This window comes from Salvelinus namaycush, chromosome 27 (assembly GCF_016432855.1).
Source record: "Salvelinus namaycush isolate Seneca chromosome 27, SaNama_1.0, whole genome shotgun sequence".
NCBI lineage: Eukaryota > Metazoa > Chordata > Actinopteri > Salmoniformes > Salmonidae > Salvelinus > Salvelinus namaycush.
The window spans coordinates 9,950,645-9,968,331 of NC_052333.1; the positions used below are offsets into that span (position 1 = coordinate 9,950,645).

General features: G+C 45.9%; 1 pseudogene; it reads left to right on the forward strand.

The window, feature by feature from the left end:
- Nucleotides 1-17,687, forward strand: part of LOC120022593 — a 282,457-nt pseudogene that overhangs the window by 183,053 nt on the left and 81,717 nt on the right.

Genomic DNA, 17,687 nt, shown 5'->3' on the forward strand with positions numbered 1-17,687 from the left:
CTGCATTTGGGTGTGGAGGGGCTGTGAAACTCTCCTGCCATTGTAAGGCTCAAGAGTTTTCCCGCCTCTCGTTTTCGTACCTCTCGATTCACACTTAAGTGATCATTTTAGGGAGATTCTTTCCTGGCAGCTTGGTAACCGTATTTATTAAGCTTTATAAAACAAAATTACCTAGAGATTATTGTGTTTTACTTTTTGGTTTCAGAAAGTAGGTTCAGAATGAACATTACTACAAGAAATCTGCCTCCAGAAATAAAAGCTTCTCCCAAGTGGGTGTGACACCTACTCCCGTTGCCTGCTGCACTACTGCTTGGATTCCACCTGGCGATCTGTTCACCGTCTGCCCTGGTTGTCTCCCCCTGTCTGTCACACACTCCCCCCTCTCTGTTCACTGTCTCCCCCTGTCTGGTATAGGTACCCCTGCCACACTCCCGCATCTCTCCCCAGCTTTTACTCGCCTCCAGCACACATGCACTGTGGAGGTGAGTGACTCTGAACTTACAATGGCTAGCCCCAAGTTGTTATATTTTTTGCTTGTGCTTTATGCTATTTGCCTCATCACTCCTGCGTGCTTTGTTGACTATGAACTTGCTTGTTTACCCATCCGTGGGACAGTCTATGTTAGTTCCACACTCGGGACTCTGACTCTCTATTGTTTATGCAGACTCTTGGCCTTGCCATCCTATTCTAACCACCTCTCGCCGGCTTTGTATTCATGTTACCTGATGAAATTGCTGTACAATATGATCTAATGCACATTCAGATGTCATAAATCAACACTGCAGAGCTCTCCCTTTCCTCTGCCGTGCCCTGAATGTATTACTGCTGATTATATCTGGAAATGTGCATGTACACCCTGGCCCATCTACTGTTGCTAGTACCAATTCTGTTTTGTGCTCTGATATCTGCTTCAGTGATTTCTGCTCTCGTAAAAGCTGAATTTGTACTGCTAGGTGACCTAAACTGGGACATGCTTAAACCACCTGACCAAATCCTAAAACAATGGGACTCCCTAAATCTTTCTCAGATTATTACCTATCCCACAAGATATGACTCCAAACACCCAGAAAAGGCTACTCTCTTTGATGTTATCCTCACAAATAATCCTGATAGGTATCAGTCTGGTGTTTTCTGTAATGACCTTAGTGATCACTGTTTTACAGCCTGTGTTCGTAATGGCTGCTCATTGAAACGACCTGTCCTGACATGTCATAGATGAAGTTTTGGAAAACGGTTACTGACAAGGAGCACATGGCTGAGCTCTTTAAATCACCACTTCATTAAGTCAGGATTCCTATTTGTCTCTGCCATGCCTCCTTGCCCGTCTAACATTTCTCCTTCTAATGTGACTATCCCCGATGGTCCTCCCTCTTTTTCACCTGCCCCGCTACAACGTTTCTCCCTGCAGGCGGTCACTGAGTCTGAGGTGCTAAAGGAATTCCTTAAACTTGACCCCAAAAAACCATCTGGGTCAGATGGTTTAGACTCGTTCATCTTTAAGGTTGCTGCCCCTATCATCGCCAACCCTATCTCTGACCTTTTTAACCCGTCTCTTCTCGCTGGGGAGGTTCCCATTGCTTGGAAGGCAGCCACGGTTCATCCTTTATTTAAAGGGGGAGATCAAGCTGATCCTATCTGTTATAGGCCAATTTCTATTTTGCCCTGGTTTGCTAACTACCTCTCTCAAAGAGTGCCGTGTATAAAGTCAGAACATTTGCTGTCTCAACTACTGCCTGTTACCAATGGAGTACCCCAAGGCTCGATCCTAGGCCCCACTCTCTACTTAATTTACATCATCAACATAGCTCAGGCAGCTCTCTCATCCATTTATATGCAGATGATAGTCTTATAGTCAGCTGGCCCCTCCCCGGATGTTGTGTTAAATGCTCTACAACAAAGCTTTCTTTGTGTCCAACAAGCTTTCTCTGCCCTTAACCTTGGTTTGGTAAGAAGAATGCCCCTCTCCCCACAGGTGTGATTACTACCTCTGAGGGTTTAGTGCTTGAGGTAGTCACCTCATACAAGTACGTGGGAGCATGGCTAGACGGTACACTGTCCTTCTCTCGGCACATATCAAAGTTGCAGGCTAAGGTTAAATCTATCTTGGTTTCCACTATCGTAATTGCTCCTCTTTCACCACAGCTGCCAAACTAACCCTGATTCAGATGACAATCCTACCCATGCTAGATTACGGAGACGGAATTTATAGATCGGCAGGTAAGGGTGCTCTCGAGCGGCTAGATGTACTTTACCATTCGGCCATCAGATTTTCCACCAATGCACCTTCTAGGTCACATCACTGCACACTATACTCTTTTGTAAACTGGTCATCTCTATATACCTGTCCCAAGACCCACTGGTTGATGCTTATTTATAAAACCCTCTTAGGCCTCACTCCCCCCTGTCTGAGATACCTACTGCAGCCCTCATCCTCCACATACAACATCCGTTCTGCCAGTCACATTCTGTTTAAAGTTCCCCAAAGCACACGCATCCCTGGGTCGCTCCTCTTTTCAGTTCGCTGCAGCTAGCGACTGGAACGAGCTGCAACAAACACTCAAACTGGACCGTTTTATCTCCATCTCTTCATTCAAAGACTAAATCATGGACACTTATTGACAGTTGTGGCTGCTTCGCGTGATGTATTGTTGACTGTACCTTCTTGCCCTTTGTGCTGTTGTCTGTGACCAATAATGTTTGTACCCTGTTTTGTGCTGCTACCATGTTGTGCTGCTGCCATGTTGTGTTGCTACCATGTTGTTGTCATGTTGTGTTGTGACCATGCTGTGTTTTCATGTGTTGCTGCCATGCTATGTTTTTGTCTTAGGTCTCTCTTTTTGTAGTGTTGTGTTGTCTCTCTTTATGTAGTGTTGTGTTGTCTCTCTTGTCGTGATGTGTGTTTTCCTATATTTTTATTTGATTTTTGATTTTTAATCCCAGCCTCTGTCCCCGCAGGAGGCCTTTTGCCTTCTGCTAGGACATAATTTGTAATGAGAATGTTCTTAACTGACTTGCCTAGTTAAATAAAGGTTTTAATATTTTTTTTAAACAATGAAGAACAAACACCGATGTAAATACTACCGATTTTTATGTTTATTTATTTAGCCTTTTGTACGTTAACTATTTGCACATCATTACAACACTCTATATAGCCATAATATGACATTTGAAATATCTTTATTCTTTTGGAACTTCTGTGAGTGTGATGTTTACTGTTTGTTTATTTCACTTTTGTTTATCTATTTCACTTGCTTTGGCAATGTAAACATATGTTTCCCATGCCAATAAAGCACTTAAATTGAAATTGAATTGAGTGAGAGAGACAGAGAGAGAGAGAGTGTGAATGAGCGAGAGAGTGTGAATGAGAGAGAGAGTGTGAATGAGAGTGAATGAGTATGAGTGTCAGTGTGAGTGAGTGTCAGTGTGAGTGAGTGTCAGTGAGTGTCAGTGAGTGTGAGTGAGTGTTAGTGAGTGTCAGTGTGAGTGAGTGTGAGTGAGTGTCAGTGAGTGTAAGTGAGTGTTAGTGAGTGTGAGTGAGTGTCCGTGTGAGTGAGTGAGTGTGAGTCAGTGTCAGTGAGTGAGTGTCAGTGTGAGTGAGTGTCAGTGAGTGTGAGTGAGTGTCAGTGTGAATCAGTGTCAGTGAGTGTGAGTGAGTGTCAGTGAGTGTGAGTGAGTGTCAGTGAGTGTGAGTGAGTGTCAGTGCGAGTGAGTGTCAGTGTCAGTGAGTGTGAGTGAGTGTCAGTGTGAGTCAGTGTCAGTGAGTGTGAGTGAGTGTGTGTCAGTGTGAATCAGTGTCAGTGAGTGTCAGTGAGTGTGAGTGTGAGTGAGTGTCAGTGTGAGTGAGAGTCAGTGTCAGTGAGTGTGAGTAGTGTAAGTGTGAGTCAGTGTCAGTGAGTGTCAGTGTGAGTGAGTGTGAGTGAGTGTCAGTGTCAGTGAGTGTCAAGTGTCAGTGAGTGAGTGTGTGAATGAGTGAGTGTCATTGTGTGAATGAGTGTCAGAGTGAGAGACAGTGTGAGAGTGAGAGTGTGAATGAGTGAGAGAGAGTGTGTGTGTGTGAGCGTGTGAATGAGTGAGAGAGAGTGTGAATGAGTGAGAGAGAGTGAATGAGTGAGAGACAGTGTGAATGAGTGAGAGAGAGTGTGAATGAGTAAGAGAGAGTGTGAATGAGTGAGAGACAGTGTGAATGAGTGAGAGAGAGAGACAGAGTGAGTGAGAGAGAGTGTGAATGAGTGAGAGTAAGAGAGAGTGAATGAGTGAGAGAGGGTGTGAATGACAGACAGTGAGAGTGAATGGGTGAGACAGTGAGAGAGAGTGAATGAGTGACAGTGTGAATGAGTGATAATGAGAGACAGTGAGAGTGTGAATGAGAGACAGTGAGAGTGTGAATGAGAGACAGTGAGAGTGTGAATGAGAGACAGAGAGTGTGAATGAGTGAGAGAGAGTGAATGAGTGAGAGAGAGTGTGAATGAGTGAGAGAGAGAGAGTGTGAATGAGTGAGAGAGAGTGTGAATGAGTGAGGGAGAGTGTGAATGAGTGAGGGAGAGTGTGAATGAGTGAGAGAGAGAGTGAATGAGAAACAGTGTGAGTGAGAGTGTGAGTGAGTGAGAGAGGGATGCTGTCACTTGAATAGAAAGTTAGCACAAATCTGAACATTAGTGGGAGATCCTGTTTGTTGTCCCCTTGACAGCCGTCTGTCTACCGGGTTTTGAGAGGCTGATGTTTACACAATATCTAAACCAACCCTGCCTATCTATCTCTCTCTCTGGGTACACACGTGCATGCACACACACAAACACACACACACTCACTCACTAACTCACTCACACACACAAACACACACTCACTAACTCACTCACTCACACGCACTTATATCATCCCCTTCAAATGAGTGTATGAAGGACAAACACTAGAACAGCTCTCTAAAACCCCTCTTTTTCCAACACTCCATCTGGTCCTCCAAATAACAAAACACCTATTTCATTATATTACCTTTGTTTGATTTATGTTGCTCCTCCAGTTCATTGTTTAATTTGCACCATTGTTGCAGTTTTTTTGCCCTTGCTGCTCCCAAGCCAGCCCCTAACCCGTCTATGCCCGGGGATCAGGGAGGCTGGTCCGGCCAGGCCTGTTGCCCCTTTCTGCTGGGTAAGACTGGTGCTCCAGCCCTGTTACTAGTGGAGTAGTGTTGAGACCCATAAACTGCATCCTTCAAAAACTGCAGTGTGATCTTTATCATCCACATCATCCTGCTCCTCCCCCTAGCAGTTAGCCCCGCCTATCTCTCCCTGTCCTCTCTCTCGGTCTTCCTCTCTCTTGTTCTCCCTATCGCTGTCTCTCATCTCAGGCCTGGGTTGTCATAATTAGGGCCAGTAGTATTTCCTGACTACGTGACCTGCCCAGCGAAAACTCCTGGCCTTAGTCACAAAACCCCTGGTGTCAGAACTCAAATTTGACCTTGGTCTTCCAAAACCATTATTTTCCTTTTGAATTGACTGTCTGTCTGCCTGGTGGAAAAACCAAGATCATTGCTGGATATGGTGATGGTTGACTGCACTCATATTGAGCCCAGGCCTCAGTCATAAAGTATAATGTGTTGACAATTCTATATACTGGGTTGCCTACAATAGAAACAGCTCAGGTGTTTTCAGTGAATTTTTTCTCCCTGAATGTTTTAGGGGTTGTTCTAGACACTTATCTTCTCTATTGTCACTTTCACATCAGTAAATCAAAACAACACCTTTTTTGGTAATGGTGAATATTGGTTCAGACAAGGACGGATACATTTAATTGGCAAATGCTTGTGATATACACTACCATTCAAAAGTTTGGGGTCACTTAGAAATGTCCTTTTTTTAAAAAAGAAAAGCACATTTTTTGTCCATTAAAATAACATCAAATTGATCAGAAATACAGTGTAGACATTGTTAATGTTGTAAATGACTATTGTAGCTGTAAATGACTATTGTAGCTGGAAACGGCTGATTTTTTTATGGAATATCTACATTTTGAACGGTAGTGTATATTGTTTATCAACCTTTAATTTTACCACGTAGGTCACTAGAGATTTGAATGTGTTTTTTTTGCAAGTGTGACCTATTTTTCCTGGCATTTATATCTGCCAAGCAGAGGTGTAAATGAACACGTTATATCAGGCTGTGTGTATTATACAACGAAACATCACAGAAGTGTTGAAATGAGCTGTGAATCCATGGTAATGTGGTGTGAGACTGGCTACAGGCCCCTACTCTGCCATGGTAGTGTTGTTAGCTACAAGTCCCTACTCTGCCATGGTAGTGTTGTTAGCTACAAGTCCCTACTCTGCCATGGTAGTGTTGTTAGCTACAGGTCCCTACTCTGCCATGGTAATGTTGTTAGCTACAGGTCCCTACTCTGTCATGGTAATGTTGTATGATACTAGCTACAGGTCCCTACTCTGCCATGGTAATGTTGTTAGCTACAGGTCCCTACTCTACCATGGTAATGTTGTTAGCTACAGGTCCCTACTCTGTCCTGGTAATCTTGTTAGCTACAGGTCCCTACTATGTCATGGTAATGTTGTTAGCTACAGGTCCCTACTCTGCCATGGTAATGTTGTATGATACTAGCTACAGGTCCCTACTCTACCATGGTAATGTTGTTAGCTACAGGTCCCTACTCTGTCCTGGTAATCTTGTTAGCTACAGGTCCCTACTATGTCATGGTAATGTTGTTAGCTACAGGTCCCTACTCTGCCATGGTAATGTTGTATGATACTAGCTACAGGTCCCTACTCTGCCATGGTAATGTTACTAGCTACAGGTCCCTACTCTGCCATGGTAATGTTGTTAGCTACAGGCCCCTACTCTGTCATGGTAATGTTGTTAGCTACAGGCCCCTACTCTGTCATGGTAATGCTGTTAGCTACAGGTCCCTACTCTGTCATGGTAATGTTGTTAGCTACAGGTCCCTACTCTGTCATGGTAATGTTGTTAGCTACAGGTCCCTACTCTGCCATGGTAATGTGGTATGATACTAGCTACATGTCCCTACTCTGTCATGTTAATGTTGTTAGCTACAGGTCCCTGCTCTGTCATGGTAATGTGGTAAGATACTAGCTACAGGTCCCTACTCTGACATGGTAGTGTTGTATGATACTAGCTACAGGTCCCTACTCTGCCATGGTAATGTTATTAGCTACAGGTCCCTACTCTGCCATGGTAGTGTTGTCAGCTACAGGTCCCTACTCTACCATGGTAATGTTGTTAGCTACAGGCCCCTACTCTGTCATGGTAATGTTGTTAGCTACAGGTCCCTACTCTGCCATGGTAATGTTGTATGATACTAGCTACAGGTCCCTACTCTGCCATGGTAATGTTATTAGCTACAGGTCCCTACTCTGCCATGGTAGTGTTGTTAGCTACAGGTCCCTACTCTACCATGGTAATGTTGTTAGCTACAGGCCCCTACTCTGTCATGGTAATGTTGTTAGCTACAGGCCCCTACTCTGTCATGGTAATGCTGTTAGCTACAGGTCCCTACTCTGTCATGGTAATGTTGTTAGATACAGGTCCCTACTCTGTCATGATAATGTTGTTAGCTACAGGTCCCTACTCTGCCATGGTAATGTGGTATGATACTAGCTACATGTCCCTACTCTGTCATGTTAATGTTGTTAGCTACAGGTCCCTGCTCTGTCATGGTAATGTGGTAAGATACTAGCTACAGGTCCCTACTCTGACATGGTAGTGTTGTTAGCTACAGGTCCCTACTATGTCATGGTAATGTTGTTAGCTACAGGTCCCTACTCTGCCATGGTAATGTTGTTAGCTACAGGTCCCTACTCTGTCATGGTAATGTTGTTAGCTACAGGTCCCTGCTCTGTCATGGTAATGTGGTATGATACTAGCTACAGGTCCCTACTCTGACATGGTAGTGTTGTTAGCTACAGGTCCCTACTATGTCATGGGTATGATACTAGCTACAGGTCCCCACTCTGTCATGGTAGTGTTGTTAGCTACAGGTCCCTACTCTGCCATGGTAATGTGTTATGATACTGGCTACAGGTCCCTACTCTGTCATGGTAGTGTTGTTAGCTACAGGTCCCTACTCTGCCATGGTAATGTGGTATGATACTAGCTACATGTCCCTACTCTGCCATGGTAATGTGGTATGATACTAGCTACAGGTCCCTACTCTGTCATGGTAATGTTGTTAGCTACAGGTCCCTACTCTGTCATGGTAGTGTTGTTAGCTACAGGTACCTACTCTGCCATGGTAATGTGGTATGATACTAGCTACAGGTCCCAAATCTGTCATTGGAATGTTGTTAGCTACAGGTCCCTACTCTGTCATGGTAATGTTGTTAGCTACAGGTCCCTACTCTGTCATGGTAATGTGGTATGATACTAGCTACAGGTCCCTACTCTGTCATGGTAATGTTGTTAGCTACAGGTCCCTACTCTGTCATGGTAGTGTTGTTAGCTACAGGTGCCTACTCTGTCATGGTAATGTTGTTAGCTACAGGTCCCTACTCTGTCATGGTAGTGCTGTTAGCTACAGGTCCCTACTCTGCCATGGTAATGTTGTTAGCTACAGGTCCCTGCTATGTCATGGTAATGTGGTATGATACTGAGCTACAGGTCCCTACTCTGACATGGTAGTGTTGTTAGCTACAGGTCCCTGCTCTGTCATGGTAATGTGGTATGATACTAGCTACAGGTCCCTACTCGGTCATGGTAGTGTTGTTAGCTACAGGTCCCTACTCTGTCATGGTAATATGGTATGATACTAGCTACAGGTCCCTGCTCTTTCATGGTAATGTGGTATGACACTAGCTACAGGTCCCTACTCTGTCATGGTAGTGTTGTTAGCTACATGTCCCTACTCTGTCATGGTAATATGGTATGATACTAGCTACAGGTCCCTGCTCTTTCATGGTAATGTGGTATGACACTAGCTACAGGTCCCTACTCTGTCATGGTAGTGTTGTTAGCTACATGTCCCTACTCTGCCATGGTAATGTGGTATGATACTAGCTACATGTCCCTACTCTGTCATGGTAATGTTGTATGATACTAGCTACAGGTCCCTACTCTGTCGTGGTAATGTTGTTAGCTACAGGTCCCTACTATGTCATGGTAATGTTGTATGATACTAGCTACAGGTCCCTACTCTGTCGTGGTAATGTTGTTAGCTACAGGTCCCTACTATGTCATGGCAATGTTGTTAGCTACAGGTCCCTACTCTGTCATGGTAATGTTATATGATACTAGCTACAGGTCCCTACTCTGTCATGGTAATGTTGTTAGCTACAGGTCCCTACTCTGTCATGGTAATGTTGTTAGCTACAGGTCCCTACTAGGCCATGGTAATGTTGTTAGCTACAGGTCCCTACTCTGTCATGGTAATGTTATTAGCTACAGGTCCCTACTCTGTCATGGTAATGCTGTTAGCTACAGGTCCCTGCTCTGTCATGGTAATGTGGTATGATACTGGCTACAGGTCCCTGCTCTTTCATGGTAATGTGGTATGACACTAGCTACAGGTCCCTACTCTGTCATGGTAGTGTTGTTAGGTACAGGTCCCTACTCTGCCATGGTAATGCTGTTAGCTACAGGTCCCTACTCTGCCATGGTAATGTGGTATGATACTGAGCTACATGTCCCTACTCTGTCATGGTAATGTTGTATGATACTAGCTACAGGTCCCTACTTTGTCGTGGTAATGTTGTTAGCTACAGGTCCCTACTATGTCATGGTAATGTTGTATGATACTAGCTACAGGTCCCTACTCTGGCATGGTAATGTTGTTAGCTACAGGTCCCTACTCTGTTATGGTAATGTTGTTAGCCTCAGGTCCCTACTATGCCATGGTAATGTTGCTAGCTACATGTCCCTACTCTGCCATGGTAATGTTGTTAGCTACAGGTCCCTACTCTGTCATGGTAATGTTGTTAGCTACATGTCCCTACTCTGCCATGGTAATGTTGTATGATACTAGCTACAGGTCCCTACTCTGTCATGGTAATGTTGTATGATACTAGCTACAGGTTCCTACTCTGTCATGGTAATGTGGTACGATACTAGCTACATGTCTCTACTCTGTCATGGTAATGTTGTATGTTACTAGCTACATGTCCCTACTCTGTCATGGTAATGTGGTGTGAGACTGGCTGCAGGCCCTACTCTGTCATGGTAATGTGGTGTGAGACTGGCTGCAGGCTCCTACTCTGTCATGGTAATGTGGTGTGAGACTGGCTGCAGGCCCTACTCTGTCATGGTAATGTGGTGTGAGACTGGCTGCAGGCCCTACTCTGTCATGGTAATGTGGTGTGAGACTGGCTGCAGGCCCTACTCTGTCATGGTAATGTGGTGTGAGACTGGCTGCAGGCCCTACTCTGTCATGCTAATGTGGTGTGAGACTGGCTGCAGGCCCTACTCTGTCATGGTAATGTGGTGTGAGACTGGCTGCAGGCCCTACTCTGTCATGGTAATGTGGTGTGAGACTGGCTGCAGGCTCCTACTCTGTCATGGTGATGTGAGACTGGCTGCAGGCCCTACTCTGTCATGGTAATGTGGTGTGAGACTGGCTGCAGGCCCTACTCTGTCATGGTAATGTGGTGTGAGACTGGCTGCAGGCCCTACTCTGTCATGGTAATGTGGTGTGAGACTGGCTGCAGGCCCTACTCTGTCATGGTAATGTGGTGTGAGACAGGCTGCAGGCCCTACTCTGTCATTGTAATGTGGTGTGAGACTGGCTGCAGGCCCTACTCTGTCATGGTAATGTGGTGTGAGACTGGCTGCAGGCCCTACTCTGTCATGGTAATGTGGTGTGAGACTGGCTGCAGGCCCTACTCTGTCATGCTAATGTGGTGTGAGACTGGCTGCAGGCCCTACTCTGTCATGGTAATGTGGTGTGAGACAGGCTGCAGGCTCCTACTCTGTTATGGTAATGTGGTGTGAGACTGGCTGCAGGCCCTACTCTGTCATGGTAATGTGGTGTGAGACTGGCTGCAGGCCCTACTCTGTCATGGTAATGTGGTGTGAGACTGGCTGCAGGCCCTACTCTGTCATGGTAATGTGGTGTGAGACTGGCTGCAGGCCCTACTCTGTCATGGTAATGTGGTGTGAGACTGGCTCCAGGCTCCTACTCTGTCATGGTAATGTGGTGTGAGACTGGCTGCAGGCCCTACTCTGTCATGGTAATGTGGTGTGAGACTGGCTGCAGGCCCTACTCTGTCATGGTAATGTGGTGTGAGACTGGCTGCAGGCCCTACTCTGTCATGGTAATGTGGTTTGAGACTGGCTGCAGGCCCTACTCTGTCATGGTAATGTGGTGTGAGACTGGCTGCAGGCCCTACTCTGTCATGGTAATGTGGTGTGAGACTGGCTGCAGGCCCTACTCTGTCATGGTAATGTGGTGTGAGACTGGCTGCAGGCTCCTACTCTGTCATGGTAATGTGGTGTGAGACTGGCTGCAGGCCCTACTCTGTCATGGTAATGTGGTGTGAGACTGGCTGCAGGCCCTACTCTGTCATGGTAATGTGGTGTGAGACATGCTGCAGGCACTACTCTGTCATGGTAATGTGGTGTGAGACTGGCTGCAGGCCCTACTCTGTCATGGTAATGTGGTGTGAGACTGGCTGCAGGCCCTACTCTGTCATGGTAATGTGGTGTGAGACTGGCTGCAGGCCCTACTCTGTCATGCTAATGTGGTGTGAGACTGGCTGCAGGCCCTACTCTGTCATGGTAATGTGGTGTGAGACTGGCTGTAGGCCCTACTCTGTCATGGTAATGTGGTGTGAGACTGGCTGCAGGCCCTACTCTGTCATGGTAATGTGGTGTGAGACTGGCTGCAGGCCCTACTCTGTCATGGTAATGTGGTGTGAGACTGGCTGCAGGCTCCTACTCTGTCATGGTGGTGTGAGACTGGCTGCAGGCCCTACTCTGTCATGGTAATGTGAAGAGGGAAAGGGGGATACCTAGTCAGTTGTAAAACTGAATGTATTCAACTGAAATGTGTCTTCCGCATTTAACCCTCTGAATCAGAGAGGTGTGGGGGGCTGCCTTAATCAATGTTCACGTCATCGGTGTCTTCTACATTTAACACTCTGAATCAGAGAGGTGTGGGGGGCTGCCTTAATCAATGTTCACGTCATCGGTGTCTTCCACATTTAACCCTCTGAATCAGAGAGGTGTGGGGGGCTGCCTTAATCAATGTTCACGTCATCGGTGTCTTCTACATTTAACACTCTGAATCAGAGAGGTGTGGGGGGCTGCCTTAATCAATGTTCACGTCATCGGTGTCTTCTACATTTAACACTCTGAATCAGAGAGGTGTGGGGGGCTGCCTTAATCAATGTTCACGTCATCGGTGTCTTCTACATTTAACACTCTGAATCAGAGAGGTGTGGGGGGCTGCCTTAATCAATGTTCACGTCATCGGTGTCTTCCACATTTAACACTCTGAATCAGAGAGGTGTGGGGGGCTGCCTTAATCAATGTTCACGTCATCGGTGTCTTCTACATTTAACCCTCTGAATCAGAGAGGTGTGGGGGGCTGCCTTAATCAATGTTCACGTCATCGGTGTCTTCCACATTTAACACTCTGAATCAGAGAGGTGTGGGGGGCTGCCTTAATCAATGTTCACGTCATCGGTGTCTTCCACATTTAACACTCTGAATCAGAGAGGTGTGGGGGGCTGCCTTAATCAATGTTCACGTCATCGGTGTCTTCCACATTTAACCCACTGAATCAGAGAGGTGTGGGGGGCTGCCTTAATCAATGTTCACGTCATCGGTGTCTTCCACATTTAACCCTCTGAATCAGAGAGGTGTGGGGGGCTGCCTTAATCAATGTTCACGTCATCGGTGTCTTCCACATTTAACCCTCTGAATCAGAGAGGTGTGGGGGGCTGCCTTAATCAATGTTCACATCATCGGCGCCCAGATGTTCTTGGGGGTTAACTGCCTTGCTCAAGGTCAGAACAGCAGATTTTTCTACCTTGCCGATTCGGGGATTCGAACCAGCGACCTTTCGGTTACTGGCCAAACACTCTTAACCGCTAGAGAGATGGTAGAGTCATTCACAATGCTCCCAAACTGAGAAGATATAGCTTCCCCCCCTCTAATCTCTATTCTATCCTAAGATTAGTTTGTGGTTAGATTGTGTGTGTGTCTGTGTGTGTGTCTGTGTGTGTGTCTGTGTGCGCCAATTAATGTGCCTGTGTGTGTGTCTTCTGCAGTATGAATCATCAGGTCTGGGTTTGATCAGCAGCCGACTGAGAACAACACTGAACAGAATCCAGGAGAGCCTCATCCAAATGGTAGGCAAAAAATCTCTCATTTTCAAACTGTCTTTCTCCCTCTCTCTCTCTCTTCCCTCTCTCTCTCTCTCTCTCCCTCTCTCTCTCTCCCCTCAATCTCTCTCTCCCCCTCTCTCCCCTCTCTCTCTCTCTCTCTCTCCCCTCGATCTCTCTCTCTCTCCCCTCGATCTCTCTCTCTCTCCCCTCGATCTCTCTCTCTCTCCCCTCGATCTCTCTCTCTCTCTCCCCTCGATCTCTCTCTCTCTCCCCTCAATCTCTCTCCCTCTCTCCCCTCAATCTCTCTCCCCCTCCCCTCAATCTCCCCCCCCCCCCTCAATCTCTCTCTCCCCCCTCAATCTCTCTCCCCCTCGCTCTCTCTCTCTCTCTCCCTCTCCCTCTCCCCTCAATCTCAATTCAATTCAAGGCGCTTTATTGGCATGGGAAACATATGTTAACATTGCCAAAGCAAGTTAAGTAGATTATATACAAAAGTGAAATAAACAATAAAAATGAACAGTAAACATTACACTCACAGAAGTTCCAAAAGAATGAAGACATTACAAATGTCATATTATGTATATATACAGTGTTGTAACGATGTGCAAATGGTTAAAGTACAAAAGGGAAAATAAATAAACATAAATATGGGTTGTATTTGCAATGGTGTTTGTTCTTCACTGGTTGACCCTTTCTTGTGGCAACAGGTCACAAATCTTGCTGCTGTGGTGGCACACTGTGGTATTTCACCCAGTGGATATGGGAGTTTATCAAGGTTTCTTTTTCAATTTCTTTGTGGATCTGTGTAATCTGAGGGAAATATGTGTCTCTAATATGGTCATACATTGGGCAGGAGGTTTGGAAGTGCAGCTCAGTTTCCACCTCATTTTGTGGGCAGTGTGCAGATAGCCTGTCTTCTCTTGAGAGCCAGGTCTGCCTACGGCGGACTTTCTCAATAGCAAGGCTATGCTCACTGAGTCTGTTCATAGTCAAAGTATTTGATCATGTATATGTTTTTGCTGTTTGTTCTTTGTTCTTTGTTATAGGGCCAAAAAGACAGGATAAGTGGTTTATCTCTATTTTGGATAGATAATTTGTGTTGTTGTTTGTTTAGTGTTTTCCAATTTTCCCAGCAGTGGTTAGAGTCTATGGATTCTTCAATTACATTGAGCTGATTTCTGACATGCTGTTCCTTCTTTTTCTATAGTGTATTCCTGTAGTGTTTTAGTGATTCACAATAGTGAAGGCGTAGACTCAGGTTTTATGAGTCTCTATGTTTTTGGTTGGACAGGTTTCTCAATTTCTTTCTTAGGTTTTTGCATTCTTCATCAAACCATTTGTCATTGCTGTTAGTTTTCTTCGATTTTCTGTTGGAATTTTTATATTTGATAGGGAAGCTGAGAGGTCAAGTATACTGTTAAGAGTTTCTACTGTCAGGTTTACACCTTCACTATTACAGTGGAATGTTTTGTCCAGGAAGTTGTCTAAAAGGGATTGAATTTGTTGTTGACTAATTGTTTTCTGGTAGGTTTCTACACTACATTCCTTCCATCTGTAGCATGTCTTAATATTATGCAGTTTATTCAGCACTGATGCCTCATGATTGAGTATTGCTCTGTTCAAGTAGACTGTGATTTTACTGTGATCTGATAGGGCTGCAGTGGGCTGACTGTGAACGCTCTGAGAGACTCTGGGTTGAGGTCAGTGACAAAGTAGTCTACAGTACTACTGCCAAGTGATGAGCTATAGGTGTACCTACCATAGGAGTCCCTTCGAAGCCTACCATTGACTATGTACAGACCCAGCGTGCAACAGAGCTGCAGGAGCTGTGACTCGTTTTTGTTGGTTATGTTGTCATAGTTGTGCCTAGGGGGGCATATGGGGGAGGGAATGCTGTCACCTCCAGGTAGGTGTTTGTCCCCCTGTGTGCTGAGGGTGTCAGGTTCTTGTCCTGTTCTGGCATTTAGGTTGCCACAGACGAGTACATGTCCCTGGGCCTGGAAATGATTAATTTCCCACTCCAGGATGGAGAAGCTGTCTTCATTAAAGTATGGGGATTCTAGTGGGGCGATATAGGTAGCACACATGGGGCCATTTTTCTCTGTTAAGATCATTTCCTTTTGAATTTCTAGCCAAAAGTGTTCCTGTTTTGATTAATTTAATGGAGGGAGTTAGGTCTGCTCTATACCAAATTAGCATACCCCCCGAGTCCCTTCCCTGTTTCACACCTGGTAGTTTGGTGGATGGGACTACCAGCTCTCTGTAACCTAGAGGGCAACCAGTGGGTCCGTCTCCTCTATACCATGTTTCTTGTAGGATGATAGTGTCTGTATTTCCGATTTCTTTGATGAAGTCCAGGTTCCTGCTCTTTAGGCCAAAGGCAGATGACCTCAGGCCTTGCATATTCCAGGATGAGATAGTGAAGGCTTTGTGTTCCATAAAGGGTCCAATGTTGTTAGTTGTGTGGTTTGGCCTCAGCCAGTAAGTGTGAGCAGAGCCTGCTGAGCATCTGGTACATGCCATTAGCTTGGGTTAGCGTAAGAGTGGGTGTTGGGCCTGTTTGCCTGCTCACGGCCTGGGCATATGTGTGACTTCCATGTTGAGGCCCTCTTTGCGGAGGTGGGGTGCTTGGGGTGGGCAGGAGGGTCATAGGTCTGATCTGAGGGGGGCCTAAATGGGGTGTGGGCATGGTTGACTTGGGTGGGTGTTGATTGGGTGGGGGTGTGGATGTGGCTGGTGGTGTTGTTGTCTTGATGTAGGTCCTTTCGGCGTGGGTCCTCAATGTGCTCAAAGGAGTACAATCTGTGTCTTGTGTTTGTCCTCAGTGGGTGTGGGGGGGGGGGGGGGGGGTTGTCAGGAGGGCTGACAGGTGTGATCAGAGGGGGTGACATCCCTTGGGACCGGGCTTCTTCATGTGTCTGTCCCGCTGTGATGTCGACATGGTCAGGGTCTGGGGTGGACTGTTCTGCTGTGGTGTCAAGACTTTTGTCGGGAGCTGAGGTGGGCTGTTCTGCTGGCTTCTCTGTGGGGGTGGCCACCTCTCTAGTGGGTCGTTCTCTGTCACATGCCATCCCCCTCACCCTCTCCTCCAGCAGTCTGATCCTCTCCTCTAGTACTCTGTTCTTCTCCTGCTCCTGCTTTTTCTCCTGTTGAAGTTGTCTCACCACAGTCCAGAGTGCAGATATGTCTCTCTCCACCTCCAGCTCTCCGGGTCTGGTTAAGGGGGTGTTGTTGTGCTGGACTGTTGTCTGGGTCTGTGCTGACTGGGTAAATGTATCCTTCATTTCAATGAGGGAGTAGTACTCTGTGCTGGGAGGTTGACTTTCCGCTTGGGGTTGCTCGTCTGTGGGGTTATATAATAAAGAGGTCTGGTCTGACCTGCTCGGGGTGGGGGTATCTTTCTCAAGGGAGAGCTTCTCATGCTGAGCTAATTCTTTGATTAGGTGGAAGTCCAGCTGAAACTGTTTGGGGTTGCCCTGTACCAATACTGTTCCAGAATTATAGAGATTTATATTAACTCAGAGTCCTCGTTGTCTAGTATCCTGAGTTTCCACTCCTCGTTAACACCCCCTCTCTTAACAGAGGGGTAGTGTGCTAATATAGCACAGTGTCATGCCAGGGGATGGTCTGTGTGGAAGATGAGGTTGCTGATGTTCCCATTTTTATAATAGTCAGCAAAAAGTGTCTCTTGATTTTCCATAAGGAGCTTTATTTTGTGCTCTTATCGTGTCTTATCATTCTTTACATACACAGGGTACTGTATTTTAATTACCTCTGAACAGCGGGAGGCAGCTTCTAAGGCCTCTCCATTTAGTTGGAGTAGACTGTGCGACTCTCCTGCCATTGTTGGGCGAAAGGGCTTTGACACCTCTCACTTGACACGTCAGTGCTAATTCAGTCCTTATAAAATAATGTAATGTATTTTTCTTCTTGGCTTTTGGAAATAAAATATAGCTTCAGACTAAACATTACTCGCTCAGTTCCTGGTTGGATGGTGTTTTCAGGTTTCTGTTGTTTTCCAGAACATTTGCTGTATAGCGTTGGAATAATAACCTTTGGTAGTTGTAAGCCTTCCAGGTGATTCTGTAATTCCGTCCATAATCAGATTTTAGGTTTTGAGTTATGATTTGGAGTGAAGGTTATGTTGTAGAGGGTAGCATCCCGTATATGTTCCTGACAAAAAATCCAAGTTTATCTAACTCTAAATCTATCTTTTCTTTAAGAATCTATCTTTTCTCTCTCTCTCTCTCTCTCTCTCTCTCTCTCTCTCTCTCTCTCTCTCTCTCTCTCTCTCTCTCTCTCTCTCTCTCTCTCTCTCTCTCTCTCTCTCTCTCTCTCTCTCCTCCCTCTCTCTCTCTCTTCTCCCTCTCCCTCTCTCTCTCTCTCTCTCTCTCTCTCTCTCCTCCCT